The sequence below is a fragment of the Talpa occidentalis genome, unplaced genomic scaffold, assembly GCF_014898055.3.
Source record: "Talpa occidentalis isolate TD23 unplaced genomic scaffold, MPIMG_talOcc4v2.1 talOcc4.4, whole genome shotgun sequence".
Lineage (NCBI taxonomy): Eukaryota > Metazoa > Chordata > Mammalia > Eulipotyphla > Talpidae > Talpa > Talpa occidentalis.
The window spans coordinates 60229840-60251136 of NW_023604295.1; the positions used below are offsets into that span (position 1 = coordinate 60229840).

Below are 21297 nucleotides of genomic sequence, written 5' to 3' on the forward strand. Positions count from 1 at the left end.
AATCAGTTATACCATAAAGGGAGAGGAAGTATAGGCAGAGAAAGGGATGAGAAGTGGCCTAAAGGTTAATAAAATTCCCTGCAGGATAGCTTGGTAATAATCTAAGTAAACAATTATTCAGCATATCTACCCTGATTTGAATTTAGCTCAGAACCATTAATCATTCATATAAAGTATCTTTTATATAAGTTAATTAATAGCCCTGTCTCCTTCCTCTATTCTTTTTTCCCAATATCTACCATAGATCAAAGAAATTCAGAGCTTCTCCCCTAAGTTTTAAACAAAAAAGCCACATATTTCTACTCACTGAGTAATCTAAAGCACCCAAAGGATTGTTTGTTCCCTTTTGCAAATACCTCCAGGAAAAGGAATCCTCTGGTACCTGAGGAATATTTTTCTTCAGTTCAATTTTTTCCTGGGATGAGCATATGTTCCTAGTTTAAAAGAAAAAAAAACAAACTGTTCATTTTGGTCCCAGCCTAACTAATTATCAAATGGCAGAAGATGGTAGAACAGATAAGAAGTTGATTTGACTAACAGAACTAGTTTAGTAACTTCAAGGAAAGGAACATTGCTGTTAAGGTAAAAAAAAAAATAATAATAATAATTAAACCTTAGTAAGCCCTTTATCAGCTATTATTTGCATGGAAAGAATTTTACAGAAGACAGTCCCCTGACAGTCCTTTAGGAGATCCAAGCTTTGAGAAGTGGAACAGGCCAAGCTAAGATTAAAAAAGCCAGCAGAGTCTGAAATTGGCATGCCTACATTTCCACATTCCTCTAAGTTGGTCTGTATATTAGGCTATTGTAGCCATCCAAATCCTTCAGATGTTGTAGCCATCCAAATCCTTTAGCGTATCCAAATTATATTTTTAAAAGTGAGATATTATTAATCATAACTTGAAAAAAAAAGGCTTCAGAGTCAAATGAAGTTGGGGAAATTCTGAGCCAAACCAAGTTCTAATGTCTCCATAACAGAGACATCTCCATAAAAGGAAGAGGTACCATGTTCCCCATCCCCATTTACATGCAGCCACCTGGGACTAGCTACAGGGAACTAGAGGGCGAAACAGACAGAGAACACAGGTGGGCTCTAAAGAGACACATGGAGAAGAAGGTGTGCTTACTTCTTGGTTTTGGACTTGCACCAGAGACTTGGGGGGATTTGGAGGAGAAATGTGGAGAAGAGATACATAGAGAGAGATACTCAGAAGAGACAATTAGGGAGGCTGATAATGGCAGCTGCTATCTTGATTTTTACTTTGATTTTGCTCCTTTGTTCCAGACTTTCCTGGCCCCTCTTCCCCCTTTCCTATGGCTCCCCATCAGAAGGTACCTTAGCCTTATGGCAAACTTTCAGATCTCAGCATCCCATTCCAGGCCAACACTGTTTGGCTAGGGATTTACCTACAAGGGGATGGGTAAATTTGGGTATTTTATTGGAAAACTGTTATCCTTTCTTCTCTTCTGTCTCTACGCACACTAATTAAAGTTCTTTTACACTAAGAGTATGTTTTGTCTTTGTGCACATGGATGGCTAAAATCCCTTAGAGTGTGCAACTTTGGGGCTCCCAGGGTACCTCTCAGTCATGTGCTAATATCTTTACTTTGGGACTTTCTAAAGTTTTTAATATGATATTAGGTATCATGAATGTCCAAGAAGGGAAACATTATAAGATTAGTGCAATGTTCAAAAATCATCTTGGTAGAACTAATGTAATGTTCCAAAAATATACTGATGACTATTATCTAAAAATATACCCAGGGGCCTCCCCGATGGCACAGGGGTTGAGCACTGGGTTGTGAAGCAGCCTGCAGCCTCTGCAGCGACGGTTCGATCCCCGGCTGCTCCCCAGCCACCGGATGAGGTTCCCACATGGCGCGCAGACCTCTCCTGCCGCCCGCTGCTCCCCTCAGCAGTGTACTTCAGTCCTTCTGCCTGCTCTGCTCCCTGTTCTGGCTCTGGTGAATTCTCTCACCCTCCGGCGCTTCTGACTGTACCCAGTGCTTGTATAAATAAATAAATAAATCTTAAAAAAAAAACCAATAAAAAAATAAAAATATACCCAGGTACATACACACACATACACTCATACACATAGAAACATATATAAACATACTAGAAGACAGAAGTAAACCATTTTATTCATTGGTGTGATAAACATGAAGGGAATTAAAATGATGTGCCAGCAAGTCAAGGAATAGCTCCCTTATATTAAAAGAAACAGACAGACTTATTTTTCCAGTAGTCGTTCAGACTGTGGGTTCTAGACAGCTGCTTCCTTCCTGCTCAAATACAGCAAATCCAGGAACCAAGAAACTGATAAGGAAGGAGATCGCCTCATTTTTGATCTTAGGTAACGAACATTTGGTACCATGACAAAGTAACAGACTTCCTATAAACTCCAGAAAACTTACTAAGATCTGGCCCTGACTTTCTGTTTAAAAAAACAGTAGAAAAAAATTTTTTTTTCTCAATTAAAGTGAGTCTCCCCACACTACGGCGGGGTGGAGGGGGTGGAGGGTTGGGGGGCAGGGAGAACAAGGATTAGGGTCAAAATAAGGGGGGTGCAATTGTATGGGGAATATAACCAAAATGAAAATGCATACATTGTGCAAAAATGAAAAATGATGTAAGAATTATATAAAATAAAATATTAAAAAAAGTAAAAATAAAAACAAAAATTAAAGTGAGTCTCCCTTAACTCCAGGGCTATGACTATGTACTCAAAGAGTACTGGCAGGTTTATATTGTGAATGATAATAGTCATAGCTGCCAAACTGCTGCTTGATGAAATGAATTTGATCATTTTAGCTGTTTTTACATGAGACCAATAAACACAATTCCACTCCAAAGATCATAACCCTATTTCAAAAATAACAGTAAATAATAATGATGATAATGATCAATAACAAGAGTAATAATAATAACAATTGACTATTGCTGACCCTTGACCTTGGTGACCTTCAATTCCAAATACTTTGTTCATTGGGACCACCAATGCAGACATCACCAAAGGAACATGAGCACAGGGTTGATATGCCAACCCACTGAGTCATCATTACATTCAGTCACAACCTCAATTTCCTTTTCCATTTATTATTTGTTGGATAGGAAAAACAAAGTGTATTAGCCGAAATTGTTCATATCCTTTGTAAACCCCACCAAGCCTCATTTCCTTTCACTAGTCCTGCAAATAAAAACCAAAACGACAATGCAGATTGCCATTATAAATAGTACAGACACCCTAACCCCTGCTAAAAATTCTTACTGTAATTTACAGTAAAAGCATAATAGAAAGAGCATAGTATATATGACATATATATCAATTTGAAATATATTTTCAGTAACACATAAGACAAAAGAGAAAAGAAAGACCTGATAATGTTTCATTTTGAGTAACATATAGCTACTCACTTTAATTAATAAATTCATGAGAAAGATCTTTTCTATACAATCATATGAAAAATACTGGTTTTGTATAATCAGTACAGAATATTCTACACATCTGCAAATAACCGTTTCTGATGTTTCTACAATTATCCACACTGAGAAAAATATCTAGAGGTCATAATACCAAAGATATGAATTGAATCTTTGTCTTTGGGGAGTAAACATCCTGAAATGGATGAATTGGAAATGATTAATGCTTTTCTTTCTTTGCCAAAAGACAGGCATTTGCTTAATTGAATAGAGACAGAAGAGCCTATTCTTCATATATGGAATGGAACCCAAGCTACTTTATAGGCAAAAAAGACTAAGTTCTCATCTGATTATCTATGGAAGTAGTCCAATGTTGGAACAATAACCCTCTCGTAGTGGTTTTTCATGGAACTCATTACATGTAAAACACAAATCTGGCTCAAGTAACTCCTCTGTACCAGAACTCGTTGGATATCACAGAAATATGAAGATGAGAGTAAAAATATTCTCATGAAAGTGAAGAAGTGAAAAGAAGTGGCTTAGAAGAAAACAATAGAAATATTTTGATGGGAGAAATAGATCCAAGGAGAATTTTCCATTGATTTTTTTAGTAAAATACTGAAACCCTGAGTCTGAATTGTTATGAAGGCAGCAGCCTCTGTGCCCCATTTCTTCTCTGACTGCTTCCCTTTGTGGTTACATTTTATTCTTATATCCGTGAGAATTTAGTACAAATAGATTTCTTGCATGCAATCCTTGTTTATTTAGTAAAGATTATGTTAACACCTGTATTGAGAGAATGAGCAATTGAATTAATGTATAGCTAGAATATGATTTATCCTTTTGATTTTTCCAGTTTCTTCCTTCAGTTATCTTTTTTAATGTTTTGCCATTCATTTTGTACTCTGCAGACTGTATGAGTAAATATTATTTTGCCACATAATGGAGTTTTTTTTTCATTGATGGTATGCACTCCAGATTTTTTAGCTAGTTTCTATCTTCCATTTTCAATGAAAATCTCAGCAATGTATTGATCTTTTCACGCATATGTTTTTTAATGAAATTAAATCAACTCCTCTTTTAAAAATCCTTTTTTCCCACTTTGCATGAATTTGGAAACCACAATGATATCAATGTTGTCTTAACTTTAAGTCTTAGTCAAAAGGGACCATAGCTCACTTCATAAATGCACATATTTGACACCTCTGTTGATTTTGTTAATAATTCAAGAAATAAAAAAATGAGAATGGTCATTCAGTCACCCTATATCTTATCACCCTGAGTTATTTCCATCCTAATTTTATCTCTGATCAAAGTTGTTTTCGTAATTTGTCAAAGTACTTGGGTATTTTTATAGGAATCCTTTAAATATCAATTAGGAGATTAATAAAATGACCAACAATATATACTTCAAGCAAATCAAAACATCAGAATCTAAGAGATCAAGATCAAAGAGAATTGCTTTAGAGGAAAATAGATTATCAATTTTTATCTCTTCACAGGAAAAAAAGCCACTAAAATTTCCTTCAGAACATAGCAAGAATCCTCAGTTATTGCTTGTAAGTTGAAGATTTAAGCCAGCCTGTCCATACCTTTTATTATAATCTTTATAAACTGTAGAAGAATTGCTAAAATCTAAATTTCAGACAGTATTAGCTTAGGGTCAGTTTAATTAACACTGTTGTAAGAACCATTTAAAGCTAAGCTTAAGTGATGAAACCCCTAACACATAAAAATACAAAGACAAACACTACTGATCCATAAACAACCTGGCAATGGAATCAAATGCCAGATTATCTATGAGTAGTTGTAAATATAAATATTATTATTTAAGAAAAAAATACTCATTTTATGAGAAAAAAATGGAAGCTTAAGAAACATTCGGAAATGACAACCTGTTTCAATAACATAACTACCTTCAGAATCAGATGAAAAGGAGTACTAATGATTCTAAAAATTCATTTAGTAAAGAGAAATTCATTGAATTTAAGATAAAAATAAAAACCGCTATATTGGGGATAGGGTTTTTTTGTTGTTTCTATCATAAACCTCTAAAGCTCTAAGATTCTCATCTAGCAGCAGTTATTGGTGAAAACAGAAAAATGTGAATATTAGGTACTAATACTTGAAAAGGTCTACAGTAAAAATAATAGGGAAAAAAACATGAAATTCACCATATTTAACTGAAAAGTGTATTTTCCAGTTTAAAAGATACTTGAAAATTAAACATTTCCTTCTCCCTACTGAATTGTATATTAAGGTAGCTTTTGATTTGCAATTGACACTGGATATCTACTAAATATGGACTACTTACCTCTACCCAAAAGTTGAACTCTCTGAAGTATGGTACATTGTTAAGTTCACAATTCTATAGAAAGATCACTTGGGGAAATACCTGCCATAATTCAAGTATTGTTTCAAACATGCTGAGGTTGCCAAATGAAATTAAATGTAAAAGCATTAATTCTGGACATGGTTGACTTGTACTCCTGGGGAATACATTTTTTTATCCTTTTATTAAGAATGCTACAGGACTATAGCATTCACGGCTCTTCCCTTTTCTCCCCAAATAATGATAACCAAAGTCTTTCATCCCATTTGTGCAATATGACATTCAATTTTTGAAGGATCCTCTCTCCAAATATATTTAAGCAAGGGCAGTCTGCATTGGACAGTAAACTGAATTAGGTACATTCAAGTTTCGTAAGTTATCCCAGCTTTAAGTTCATATGCGTAGCAGACCTGAAAAGTATCTGAGGTCAAAACCTCGTGTAAAAAAATACAATTAGTTGCTTGTTGATTCTGATTTTTACTTTATTAGAATTAGTCTTTTTCCTGGTCCCTTATGTAGGTTTTGTAAATTCCTGCTATGAGTGAGACCATCTGGTATTTTTCTTTTTCTTTCTGCCTTATTTCACTGAGCATGATCCCTTCCAGCTCCATTCATGTTGCTGCAAATTGCATGAGTTTATCTGTTTTGATTGCTGAGTAATGTGAGGCTTTATAAGATTGATCAATATTTACAGTGAATAATTGATTAAATTGAAAAATATTTGTAAAGTTATTTAAAACTTGAATATAAGCTATTGTGTGTCTATAATTTAACTAGCCTATTTTGTATCCCTTTGAAACTTTCTAAGATGTCTCCAAAATGTTGTTTACTTCTTGTTTTGTTATTGTCATATGGCTCTGAAGATCTACTTCTGCTGTTTTATTAATTTGGGGAATAAAAATTGAAAGTGTTTCTAAAAAAAAATACAATTACCAGATTTATAATGATAGTCATTTGCTTAAAAAGACAGAGACCTGAAAAGTCAGTGACTAAGAAATAAGAAATTTTATTCCTCTCAGAATGAAATCTTTCTCTTTCATCATTACCAATTGATTTCTGTGGTTTTGGAGGATATCAGTAAATTTCTTATGGGGAAGATTTTTCTCTGCATGCTGCTATGGGAACTGGATGAAGAAAGAACATCCTCAGTTCTTAGTGTAGGAAAGAAATTTATGTACTTGTGGTCCAGACCCTTTCCTACAGAAGAAAAAGTATTTTCAGTCTTTCAATCTAAAATATTAGAACACATTCTACTTTAGAGCTTACACTAAGAAAAAAACAGTAATTAAAAACTGTGCTTATGCACATTCCTCAAAGCAGTGTAAGTGTAAATCCATTGTCAATTTAGGTAAATGCTTCAGAGATCTCTGTTGCTGGTCCTCAACAAATTCCAAGTTTCTTTACTAAACACCAAGCCATTATAAGGGAAACTTAAGCTGTGAGGGTGCAGAAACTTAAAATTGGGCAGCAGATATTTCTACTCTTCGAGACAGATGATTGTTCCTGTATTTTCACTGGAAATCTCTCAACTGGTCTTCCTCCTCCTCCTCAGCTACTGCCATTTGCAGGACCTAGCTTTCCTCCCATAAGCAGAAGCATACCACAGGGACACTGAACTTCCACTGATCCCCCACCACTTAGTCAACATGAGTGCAAAATATGCAGAGACACCAATCTACCTACAGCACAGTCAAGGTTTCCACTACAGAAGAGCTGAGATTCTACTTGTCCCTAACTTTTCCATTACAGAATATTTTGAAGTTTACCTTCACATTATTATCTATGAATAATATGAAGTGGCATAAAAGTTTAACTAAAAGAAAAGCACAACACTGACCCAAAGGAAAATTATGCCTCCACTATCAGAGTAACAGAAGAAAACACTTTAAAAGAGTAACCTAGTAGTTATCTGCAAAATGAATAGATCTGGAAAATATAAGAGTGCTGTAGAATGATATAATATGAAATAACTTAAATCTATATAGTTTAAATAAATATATAAATGGGCAGTAAGTATATGGAAACATGAGGAGGGAGGTTCTTCATCAATCTTCAAATAGTGGTCGTCTCTGGGGAAGCAAAGAATGGGGTTAGGACTGTGCTACAAATGGGTTTTCAAAAATGGCAAATATTAACATCTTATAAATTTAGATGGTAGTTAAATAAATGAATTAATATATTTAGTGGTTCTAGTTCTGGCATTTGCAGAGCATCTTGTAGCAGAGAAAGTCTCCCACAGAGAACAATCATAAACTCTGGGTAAGATGTACAAAACAACTATTCCAAAGTTCCTGTAGAATGACGAGAAGAGGGTAGAAAGTGGAAGAGGTATTATACTGCACATGCAATATTATATATTGCATATTATACACGCAATATTAGTATATTCCCTCAGTCTGCCTTGCTTGCCTAGAATTCAAGCAGAAACCTACAGGCTTGTTGGTCTGAGCTCTCAGTCTAGCTCCAAGTATCCTGGTGGAAAATAACAAGTAGCAGTCTGAGAGTAGCTAGCTACTGTGCTATATTTTAGGGAAGAAAAGTCTAAAATCCGGAGTATCCTTAGCCATACATTGGGCTAGCCATACATTCACCCAAACAAAATTGAAAATGAATCTTTTTATCAGTCAAACTTAAATTCAAATTTCAGCTTATTATCCAGTAATTTAATTGCTTGCTATGTTTTTATAGATTAGACAGAGTCAATGATACATTTTAGAAACTCTGTGCTCTAGTATCTTTCTCTGAAGTCTATTGGTTTGTTTTCTAGCAGGCAATCACCTCAACTCCTAGGCAGTTGTACAGTAGCAGTGGTAGTAATGGCAGTAGTGACTAGGCAGACTAGTGTCTGGCCAGAGAGCCTAATTCTTGGTGGTGCCAAGGGGAACAGGAATCCCACTGGGTATTTTTTTCCTATCCTAATGCTGCCTAAAGGAACAGAGGCAGTGTTCAAAAATGTGTAACAGAGCAGGGAGACTAAAGGCCTAACCTTACTGCAGGAATTGGACTGGGAGTGGTGTATACAGAAATGATACGCCATTACCAAGTAGAGTTTATCCCAATAATGTGAAGTAGATTCACTATTTGAAAATCAACTGAATCCATCATACAGGAAAAACTATCATACAGGAATCCAAGCTACAGGAAAAACTACATGATCACATCAAGTCAAGAAATTCAAATGCCATTCATGATTTTAAAAAAAAATCCCATCAAAATATGAATAGCAGGCACGTCCTTAACCTAATTGTATATATCTATAAAAATCCCATATATATTTAAATGGCAAAACTGAATGATTTTCACCTAAAAGAAGTAATAAGGCAAGAATTTCCACCCTTACCAGTCCTCTTCAGAACTGTACTGTATGTTCTAGTTAGTACAATAGGCAAGAAAATAAATAAAGATATAGAATCGTAACAACGAAATAACGCTGGCCTATTTACACATAAAATAATTGCCTACCTAGAAGAATACTGTTTTTATTAAAGTGGAGAGGTTCCTAAAACTTCTAAGTAAATTTAGCAAAAATTCAGGATACAAGGTCAACATTCAAATATTAATAGTACTTTTATATGGTAATATTACACATAATTTTTTAAATACTATCACCAGCAGCTTTCCTATATCTGTATAAGGGAAACTATAGAATGTTGATTTAAAAAATCAAGAAAGTGTTAAGTAAGTGGAGATGTATAATATATACTACTCACCAATAAAATTAAATACCAATGCAGGCAATTACATGAACTTTTAAAACATGTTGAAAAAAGAAGCCAGACATAAAGGAGTATATTCTTTTTTATTTCATTTGTTTCATTATTTCATTATTAATCTATTCCCAGAACAATGGTTGCCTATGGGAGTGGTGACTGACAAGGGCATAAGGGGACATTCAAGTGAGACAGACATGTTCTATATCTTGATTTTTTATGCAGTTACACGAATATATTCATTCATCAAAACTCATTCAATTTTACTCAGTATTTGCGAATTCCACCATAAATAAATTTTATCTTAAAGATGATTGTCATCTGTTCCTGCTTCTAGTAATTTAAGCTTCAGAAACCTTAGAGTTCAGACTCTAAGGACCGTGTTAAAAACCTAAATCCTCTACATAATCTGTTGTTGAACATGCAAGAATATGTATTTCTCTTTCCATAATACGTATTTCTCTCCTCTCTAAGAAATTGCATACTCTGAAAACAACTTTCTAGGCCATTCATTCCACTGAGAAAATGTTTACTTGTTTAATTAACTGATTTTTTAAAAAGATTTATTTATTTATACATACAAGAACTGGGGCACAGACCAGAGGTGCAGGGGGTGAGAGGACCCACCAGAGACAGAGTGGGGAACAGAACAGGTGGATTGACCAAAGTACACTGCTGAGGGGAGCAGCGGGCAAGCCAGGAGAGGTCAGCTGCGCCATGTGAGTTGCTCCCTAACCAGCCGGGGATCGAACTTGTGCTGCAGTGGCCTTAGATAGCTTCATAGGTTGTGTCTTAACCCCTTGCTCCACCAGGGAGGCCCTATACTAATTTTTTAAATTGGATTCTGCAATTAATTTAGGGTCCTTCTAACTGTAAATTTTCTGAAGTAGACCCTCAAAAAAAATTTCCAACAAGTCTTGATGGAAACTGTCTGTTAAATAAATAAGCCAGAAGATATAAGAGAGTAGAGCTGATTTTTGGACAATTAGTTCCTGAGTTAGGATCTGAAAATGGATGGGACTCCTCAAGAATTCCAAAATGCTCCGGGTGGGCCTTCCTGGTGGTGTAAGGGGTTAAGCACCGCACTGTTAAGCAATCCACAGCCTCTGCAGCACAAGTTCGACCCTGGCCGGCCAGGGAGGAGCCCACATGGCACAGCAGACCTCTCCTGGCTCGCCCACTGCTCCCCTCAGCAGTATACTTCGGTCAGCAGTATACTCGCCCACTGCTCCCCTCAGCATATACTTCGGTCAATCTGCCTGTTCTGTTCCCCACTCTGTCGCTGGTGAATCCTCTCACTCCCCACATCTCTGGCCTATACCCCAGCTCTTGTATGCATAAATAATTAAATCTTTTTTTAAAAAATGCTCCTGGTAAGTCTGTGGAGACAGTACAAAACTGTTGACATGAATTCCAAAGACAGCTGATAAGGATGAGTAGCATGAAGACTTGTTTCTGCATCCATGCTTTACCCTCACCTCTCTTTTCCATATAGGCCACATTGAACAAAATGCTCTTATTAAAAGAATTAACACTGGGTTTCTGCTGATAAGGAATCAACCCTTCCAATCAGCTCTTCCAGGGTTAAGATAACTGGTTAAGATAACCAGTTACAGAATTGCAAAATGATTTACCATCCAAGTCAATTAATTCAGAGGAAACAGCATTTCCTGGGTGACCACAAGAATGCAAGAACTCCAGAAATACAGAGAAATCTTGGGGCAAGGCCATTTGGATTTTCACACTGCATGAAATAGGGAGATAACTAAATCCTTTCTCTAGGGTAACTACCTCGCATGGGAATGACATACTGTACATCATTGCATTAATTAGGAGGACCTTCCAAAGATTCTGCAAAGAATCCTGTCTCCTCCTGAACAACAACAGAAAGATTGTTCTGGATTAGGCTGTACTTAGAGGTTATTTTCATTTTCATTTTCATCCTGTTTCCAATGCACCCCAACAGCCATTTTGCAAAACTTTAGGTGCCAGTTAATTAATACTTTCTGAATAGCTCAGCTGTGATTTAAAAAAAATCAAAAAATAGTTCTATTATGTTTCTAAATTATACCAGAAAGGAACATTCTCTCTATATACCAAAATGTCCAACTAACATTAAAAGAGAGTCTCCTGGGCTTGTTTGTTTAATCAATTATCCTAAGAGGTGACAGTACCTAGGGCAGTAGAGACTGTCCTTTGGCCCTACCCTAGATAAACTTCAATAATGCTTGTAGTCCTTATATGTACCTTGATCTAGGAATCACCAATGAAGAAAAATAATTATAATTCAAAAAAAAAAGAAATTATAGCAAAACTTGCAATTACTTATTAGGAAAAGTAACTGAAGTGTTTATTAAATACTTAAGCAAAGAATTTCCTTCCTGGGGCCTCCCTGGTGGTGCAAGGGGTTAAGATGCAACCTATGAAGCTGTCCACAACCACTGCAGCATGAGTTCAATCTCCAGCCAGGGAGCTACCCACATGGCACAGCAGACTTCTCCTGACTCCCCTGCTGATCCCCTCAGCAGTAGGTTTCAATGGGTTTCGATCTGCCTGTTCTGTTCCCCACTCAGTCTCTAGTGAATCCTCTCACCCTCCACACCTCTGGCCTGTACCACAATTCTTGTATGCATAAATAAACAAAACTTTAAGAAAAAAAAGTATTTCCTTCCTGACAATTCTCAGTCAAGAAAGAATATAGCTCAGTGGTAGAGAATTGAACTGCAATTCTGAGTCAATGCTCTCCTTTCCTTCATTTGGTGTTGTTTGAATAAAATAAGGTCATGAAAACATAAAAAATCTAGTCAATATGGCTTACCATAGTCCATCTAGTTGATCTACACAAATATTCATTATAGAAGTTATTTGCTAAATATAACTTATAATTTGTAAACTGCTTGTTTCCTGGAAATACAAAGTACATATAAAATGTGAGTGAAGTAAAATAGATGTCTGGTTCTTCCATATGTTGCTTTTATGTGATTTTCTTTTCTCCATCCCCATATCTTCAACTAGACATGCCCTATCCAATATAGGGATCACAATTATATCTGACTATTTAAGTATTAATTTGAATTAATTAAAATTAAACAAAATTTAAAATTCAATTCCTCTGTCCCAACAGCCAATTTCTTTTTTTTTTTAAATAATAAATTTTATTTTTATATTCCCCATACAATTGCAACCCCCCATTCTGACCCCAATCCCTCCCCTCCCACCCCCCACCCCCCAAAAAGTGTCTCTGTTTCATAGTTTTTTGTTGATTTTGATTTTCACTTTCTTAGAGTTATTCATTTTCCTGGTCCCTTATTTAAGTTTTCTAGATTCCTGCTATGAGTGAGACCATCCGGTATTTTTCTTTTTCTTTTTGGCTTATTTCGCTGAGCATGATCCCTTCCAGCGCCATCCATGTTGCTGCAAATTGCATGTGTTTATCTTTTTTGAATGCTGAGTAATATTCCATGGTATATATGTACCACATCTTCTTGATCCAGTCATCTATTTTTGGGCATTTGGGCTCCAACAGCCAATTTCAACTGCTGATCTAGACTTCAGAATTTTTGTTATCTCCACTCTGACCAGGATTCTTCCTACTCAGGCCATGCTTCCCAAGCATCTACAGAGAACTGTAAGAACTTCCGTAGAGCTTTCTCATGGTGCCCCACAGAAAGTACTGTATTGTAATTCCTTCCTTGAATTCCTTCCTTGAGGGTCATCCTATCAACTTAACTTCATAAAAATAATCCATGTTTAGGCAGCTTGAGTTGATGTGTTCTTTCTCCAAAGTAACATATTTATTAGCAAAAATGTTCTGGAGATTCCTTGCATTTGCACAAAGGGTTGACACTTACAGCAGTGGTTATAAACATTATAGTAGCTGGAATGTTGGTGAGCTGAACTCAGAATGCAAAAGCAACTTTCAAAGTATATTATCCAGTTGGCCTTCTAATCAACACTGGCCTTGAATTACTATGTTGTTTTTGTCTCCTAGGAGTGCTGAACTTTCTCTGTGTTACTACAAAAGAGGCAGTGTTATGCATCTGACAAGGAATAGGAATAATAGGTCAAAAGAAGTATGCTTGTTTTCCTTGTAACTAAATTGTTAAGAGTTCAGGGTGGAGTTTTGATATAATAATCCACTTACTCTTTGTTCATTCTGGGTTACCTGCCAAGGTACCACACAACTACAATTAACAGCAAAATAAGAGATCATATAAGGCTCTTATTAATAACTTGGCCAATGTTCTCTTCTCTCGCAATACAGGACTTTGATAAAAACTGAACTGGCAAATGCAGCTTAGGCAAGGAGACATGAAAAAAATAGAGACAGAAAGAAACCACTTTATTATATAAAATTTCAAACACACACAAAAGTTAGAGAAAAGCATGAATTAAATGGACACATTGAAGTGTATTTTCAGGAAAGACTGAGGAACCTCCTGTGTGCTATCTCATTTTTAGTGAAAATGACAGTGGGCAAATGATGCTTACCCAAGAACAAAGCCTTTTTCAGCTGGAAGATAGTGTGGAAATGCATGACATTGTCTCCTGATCCAGTTCCACGAGGGACTCATGACTATATCTTAAGAAAAAGAGGTGGGTAGGTAGATGGGCGAGTAAACATAAGGAGCAACAAAAAGTGCAATTCTCACTAAAAATTCTTTTGAAGCAAAGCAGCCCTTCTTTGCAGCCACACTAGCTAAAAGATATTTAAAGGGGAAAACTTTGTTTTTTCTATTGACTCATAACAGAAGAAAGGAGGTGAAGTCTGAGCCAGGACAAGGAACAGAGCCTACTTCATGGTAACAGTCCCTGTTTATAATATGTTTGCAACTTGACTCACTGGTCTTGTTTGTGAGCACATATGAGACACCCTCTGAGTACACCTCAGCATATTAGAAGTTGGGAGCATTTTATGTTAATAGAATTCTGTATTAATCATATGAGTCATGATAAGGTAAAACTCAGGTTTTGCCAAGGAAGAGCTACCTAAAGATGAGCTCTTTTACCAGTGTGTAGTTACCTAGAGAACATTCCCTGGTGCCAGGGGGCACAGCTTCATATCTAACCCAGTATTGACATAGAGTAGATTCTTAGTAAATATCTGTTGAATGAAAATTCAACATGGTTTAGTGATAATTTTTCAATCGCAAAAGTTTGAGGAAGTACAAAAGAGGACCCTAAATCTGTCATTTTGTTATTTTTTACCAATTCCAATCAACAATGAAGAACTACTTGGTGAAGCAGAAGTAACAGGAGCACGTTTAAAAGTTGTGAGCACTCCTTGCAGAACTGTCTGATTCCAGGGCTGGGACAGGAAAACTACAACTAAAGCCTAAAACATTGTATGATGGAAGAAATTAAGGAAGCTCCCCAAAATAAAGGATGCAATTATGTGAAAGGATCCAGGAGTCAGGAAGAGTAACCGTGGCCAAAACTGGAAAAACATTATCAACAAATCAAATAACAGTAATATATGATTAATCCATACTAGTATAAATAAATGATTAAATAAATGGGAAGAAAAGGCAACTCTCCTTTACTAAGGCTTTTTATGAGCTATCACTTCACACCTATTAGAATGGTGATTATCAAAATATGAGAAACAAAAAAGTATTGGCAAACATGTGGATGGGAAACTGCACTGTCAGTGGGAATATAAAATTGAGGTAGCTACCATGGAAAGTACTATAGCACTTCCTCAAAAAATTAAACACAGGACTATCATATGGTTCAATAATCCCACTTCTGGTTATATAGCCAAAGGAAATAAAAACAATATCTCAAAGAGTTACATGTACTCCCATGTTGATTGCAGCATTATTCATAATAACCAAGACATAAAAATAATGTAAGTGTTCATTAATGGATGAATGGATAAAGAAAACATGAGCTATATATGTATATAGATCTATACAGATATATAGATATAAATGTCTACATCACATTTATACATATATCACATTTATATAGTAATAGCTATAAAATATTACTACATATAAATGTGTTATGCTATATTATATAATTAACATTTAATATGTTGACATACATAATATGATAATATGATTTGACATATTACTTATATGTAAATTATACACAAACACATATACAAACAGGCACCCAGTGCTGTAAATTATTCAGTCATTTAAAAAAAAAAAGGAGGGCCTCCCCTGTGGCACAGAGGTAGAGCGCTGGGCTGTGAAGCTGCCCGCAGCCTCTGCAGTGCCGGTTCAATCCTGGCCGCCAGGTGAAGGTCCCACATGGCGCGCAGACCTCTCCTGCCGCCCGCTGCTCCCCTCAGCAGTGTACTTTGGTCCTTCTGCCTGCTCTGCTCCCCGCTCTGGCTCTGGTGAATTCTCTCACCCTCCCACGCTTCTGACTGTACCCAGTGCTTGTATAAACAAATAAATAAATCTTTAAAAAAAAAAAAGGAGGGCCTCCCCTGGTGGTGCAGCGGTTGAGCACTGGGCTGTGAAGCTGCCTGCAGCCTCTACAGTGCAGGTTCGATCCCGGCCGCCAGGCGAGGGTCCCACATGGCGTGCAGACCTCTCCTGCCGCCCGCTGCTCCCCTCAGCAGTGTCCTCCATCTGTCTGCCTGTTCTGCTCCCCGCTCTGGTGAATTCTCTCACCCTCCAGTGCCTCTGACTGTACCCAGCGCTTGTATAAATAAATAAATAAATCTTAAAAAAAAAAAGGAAATCTTGTCTTTTATGACAACATGGATGAACCTTGAGGGAATTATGCAAAGTGAAATATGTCAGGTATAGAAAGACAAATGCTGCATGTTTTCAATTACATATAAAATCTAAAAAAGACAAACTCATCAAAATAGAGAGTAGATTGGTAGTTGTCAGGAATGGGAGTGAGTGGAGTCTGAGATGTCAGTCAAAGGTTACAAATTCTTGCTATAAGATGAATAAGTTTTGGGGATGTGGCAAGTACAGTTAACAGTACTATAAGTTATGAGTGTAAATATTAAAAGTTATGAATGGATACACATAAAGAAAGGTCATTATGTGAGGAGACAGAAGTTTATCTTCATTGTGGTAATCATTTTACAATACATATGGATATCAAATCATCACATTGTACACCTTAACTTTACATGTTATTTTTCTTTTTTTTTAAATAATAAATTTTATTTTTATATTCCCCATACAATTGCAACCCCCCCATTCTGACCCCAATCCCTCCCCTCCTGCCCCCCACCCCCAAAAAGTGTCTCTGTTTCATAGTTTTTTGTTGATTTTGATTTTCACTTTCTTATAGTTATTCATTTTCCTGGTCCCTTATTTAAGTTTTCTAGATTCCTGCTATGAGTGAGACCATCCAGTATTTTTCTTTTTCTTTTTGGCTTATTTCGCTGAGCATGATCCCTTCCAGCACCATCCATGTTGCTGCAAATTGCATGTGTTTATCTTTTTTGAATGCTGAGTAATATTCCATGGTATATATGTACCACATCTTCTTGATCCACATGTTATTTTTCAATAATAGCTCAGTAAAGTTGGGGTGGGGGAAACTGGCACACTTTTATCTCCGTAAGTTTGGTTCAAATCAGCCTATTGGATTTTTTTTAAAGCATTTCAATTGATAAATTGCAAATAACATTAGAACACCACATTAATAACTGCTGCCGGCAAGGTCTTCTGAAGGATGCTAACATTAATGGGTGAGAATTTAAGTAATAATAGTGTGTTTGCTTATTCTCAAAGCACCTCTCCTCAAAATACTGATTAGTAAGAAGGGCAAAATAGTAACTCTGTAGTTAAGATTCTCGAAGACCTCATGTTAGCTAACTGATCAAAGTTAACATCACTAGAATGTTAATCAATGTCATACATCACCTGCTTTGAAGCACTGAGGACACACTGTGTCTTTGGTATACTTTGCAAGAAAGCACAGCCTCAATCTAAGCACAGCCACAATCTAACTATAAGAAAACATCAGACAAACCCACATTGAATGGGCACTGTACAAAAATAACTCACCAGTAATTTTCAAAAATGTCAAGGTCAAAAAAACAAGGAGAGACTGAGGAATTGCACACATCAAAGATACTAAGGAAATGTGACAACTAAATGCAATGTGTGATTGGAATCTAGAATAGAGAAAAGGATATTAGCAGAAAAATTGGTGAAATGAAACAAAGGTTGTGTAATTCAGTTAGTATTACTATAGTTCTAAGGTTAATTTCTTAGATTTGAAAATTGCTCTATCTATGTGGAATTTTAACAAACTGAAGCCGGGTGGAAGGTTGTAGAAAGTCACTAGATTATTTCTGCAACTCTTCTGTAAGTACAGAATGATTTCAAAATAAAGTTTTTTAAAATGTGATGAGCACATCTTGGAATTTCTAGGACAAGAGGAGTGAAACACTGGTTAAATTCAATACATACTCACTCACCACTGGGAAAAGTTTCCCAAAGTTCAGAGAAAAGACAGACATGATGTCACATCCAGTGATCCTAAAGGGAAAATGATTCAAAAGTGCACATGATGTTTTGTTTAAAAACAACAAAACCATATTCAGAAACTTCTGAATCATTTTCCTGCCTCTTCATTTTTCCGATAGCCAACCAACCATCTAATTCTATCAATGCCCCTTAAATCAAATGCCTGCTCTCTATTACTCTGCACTATATTGGTTGATATTTCTATCTTCCTTTTGACTGATATTGTCTCCATATGTTTTCCAAACTCCAAAATATCCTAAATTGCTATCACCAGAATTGTTTCTCTAAAGACAAATCTATTTCCCTTTGTTCAAGAACATCCAAGTTCATTCCATTTGGAATCGATTCAAATTCCTTAGCATAATACAAGGTCCCTCACCACTTAGCTGCTCCTTAACTTCAATTTTATTTCTGTTCCCTCTTCCAAGAAGTACTAGTATACACTCCAGCTGCAGAATAGTAACTGAGCCCAGAATATGTCATCTACTCTGCCCTCTGTCAAGTTGTTCATGAATAGAATTACATGTTACCTAGTATCTCTGTCCTGAAAACTCTTACTCATTCTTGTTCAACTATCATTTATATTTCAGAGTTCTCTAATTCTTCACAGCCTCCTTATGCCACTCTAACTGCCCTACAAACAGAATTAACTGTGTCTCTCTGCTGAGCTCTCACAGGATATTGTGAATATAGTTAAGGGGCATATAATGAAGTGTATGTCACTTGTAGTGTGAATTTGATTCTCTTAGTAGAGTGTAAGTCCCATTATGATCTAACAGACCTAGGAATCTTCAGCCCCAACTCAGGGTCTGGTACTTAAGGATCAGTCAACACCAGTGGATGGTTGAACTGAATTAAAATATTATTAAATCTGATTCCCAGGGAATGCAAAAGGAGCAACAGTTAAATAATCTATCTAGCCACACATGTTCCTATCTAACTCAACTTTTAAAATGACATTAAAAAAAAACTGGGGAATAAAAAGAAAACACATGATGATAGATATAAAAGAGGGGCATGATGCCATAAGTATTAGAAATGCTAATAACCGGGCCTCCCCTGGTGGCGCAGCAGTTGAGCGCTGGACTGCGAAGCTGCCTGCAGCCTCTGCAGCGCCGGTTCGATCCCCGGCCACCGGGTGAGGGTCCCACATGGCATGTAGACCTCTCCCGCCTCCCTCTGCTCCCCTCAGCAGTGTATTTCGTCAGTCTGGCTGTTCTGCTCCCCGCTCTGGCTCTGGTGAATTCTCTCACCCTCCCGTGCTTCTGACTGTACCCAGTGCTTGTATAAATAAATAAATAAGTAAATCTTTAAAAAAAAAAAAAAAGGTGCAAGAAGGAGGGACTACACCCAGCGTAAAAAAAAAAAAAAAAAAGAAAGAAAGAAAGAAATGCTAATAACCAAAGTGACATGAACCTGAAAAACAGAAATACTACCAACAATAGAAAAAACTCAATGATATCAACTTCAGGAAGTATAAGCAGGGGGGAAACCTAATTTTTAGAAAGATGAGAAGAATGTCAAAGATGATAACAGAAAACAACAGGACTCAAAATATTTTTTTACATGTTTTTCCACCAAGGAGTATAATGTTTTTGTTAGAAGAAAAATATTGTTAGAGGAAATGAAATCAGGTTAATTTGAAAGAAATCATTACCATTAGATTCAATTATATCCCAGGGTCTGAAAACAAACTGCTGATATGAACCATCTACACAGACTGTCAGAAATCTTTGAGAAATAATTAGTTGGTGTAGTGGGAAATATGCAATTAAAAGAGAGTGAGAGAGAAAGAGACTCATACATATTAAGAACCATAAGTCTCTCAGTTTAATATTAAACTCCAATTAAGTTATATCATAGTAATTACATGATTTTCAGATATTTTAACCAATGTTATCCAATATGGTAATCACAAGCCATAGCTCACTATTTAAATTTAAATTATTTATTAAAAATCACTTTCAAAATTAAAAAATGAGTTATGCTAGCCACATTTTCAGTGTTCAATAGCTATATATGTCAGTGACTACCATATTGAATAGCACAGATCACCGAACATTTCCATCCTTGCAGAAACTTTCCCTATTAAAGAAAGAAATGAGCATTAGGAGCAGGGCTAATTTACTGAGAATATTACACTGAAATAATAAAATTTCTATCATTTCATAGAATTGTTATACTGTTGGAGACAAGTATCTAGATGTAAACTATCTTGATTCAGCAAAACACCAAAACTTTTTCTTTTGAAAGCCTACCTGATAAAATAAAGAAACATGAGAAAGATAAAACTTAATTGAGCAAACAGCTGTCCCCACAGAATGTTGACTAGTAGACAAAAATTTGAAGATCAATGATCAACTAATTTTCTCCAAAATCTTGTAACTGTTCTTTTCTTGCTCAACATATTTATTAATAATTTGCCAGCTAAATAAAAGAACGTCATTATCAAATTTTCAAATAACTAATAAGTGAAATTATTTCATAATTTTCTACGGGTTAGTTTGTTAAAACTTCAAGACCTTTTATAATTTTCCTTATTTTTGACTCATTCCATTTCCTTAGGCAATAACCATGGATGTTTGCCAATATTTAGCTACATGGGTGGTAATTATAGCATAATATTTAGAAAAACATAAATGTCAAGCAACAGAAGACTATAGTACATTTGCACTGATCAGCACTATATTCCCAGTGACCTCTATAATGCTATGAACTTCAAGCATAATTTAAAAATACATAAAATAAAAATTGAAAGGAGAAATATATTACACAAAACTACATACACAATACTATAATATATATCATACATGAATGGTATGGTAACAAATCATACTTGTGTATACAGGGATATACACAGGCACATAGAGAAGATGAATAGGCAAAGATACACTAAAATGCTGGTATGTTTACCTTTGGTAATAAGTTAGGAAACATCTTTGTTTCTTCTTTCATTTCATTTGCACTTTCTAAAAGTTCTGTCATGAACAATGACTCTTTTATCATCAGAACATTTTGCATAGGGCCTCCCTGGTGGCGCAGCAGGTTAAGCACAGCACTGTGAAGCTGTCTGCAGCCTCTGCAGCGTGGGTTCAACTCCTGGCCATCCAAGGAGATTCCCACATGGCGTGGCAGACCTCTCCTGTCGCACCCACTGCTCCCCTCCGCAGTGTATTTCAGTCGTCTGCCTGTTCTACTCCCCGCTCTGTCTCTGGTGAATCCTCTCACCCTCCCGCACCTCTGGCCTGTACCCCAGCTCTTGTGTAAAAAAAAAAATAAATCTTAAAAAAAAATTTTAAAAAAGAACATTTTGTATAAAGAGCAATGAGTAATACATTTGATAAAAGAACCATTATTTCAAAGGAAGAAAGCAAG

General features: G+C 36.1%; 1 protein-coding gene across 7 annotated transcripts in view; it reads right to left on the reverse strand.

The window, feature by feature from the left end:
- The window catches only part of ZPLD1 (zona pellucida like domain containing 1), a 290118-nt gene that overhangs the window by 233617 nt on the left and 35204 nt on the right, over positions 1 to 21297 (reverse strand). The window contains exon 3 of one of the 7 annotated variants that reach the window (XM_054700645.1): positions 383 to 434. The exons of 3 other annotated variants lie outside the window; for them this stretch is intronic. The gene's annotated coding sequence lies outside the window, so the exon portion shown is untranslated. Of the gene's footprint in view, positions 1 to 307; positions 316 to 356; positions 435 to 20835; positions 20855 to 21297 lie in introns of those variants that run through there. 3 more of the 7 variants (XM_054700644.1, XM_054700648.1, XM_054700643.1) reach the window with 3 other exon arrangements.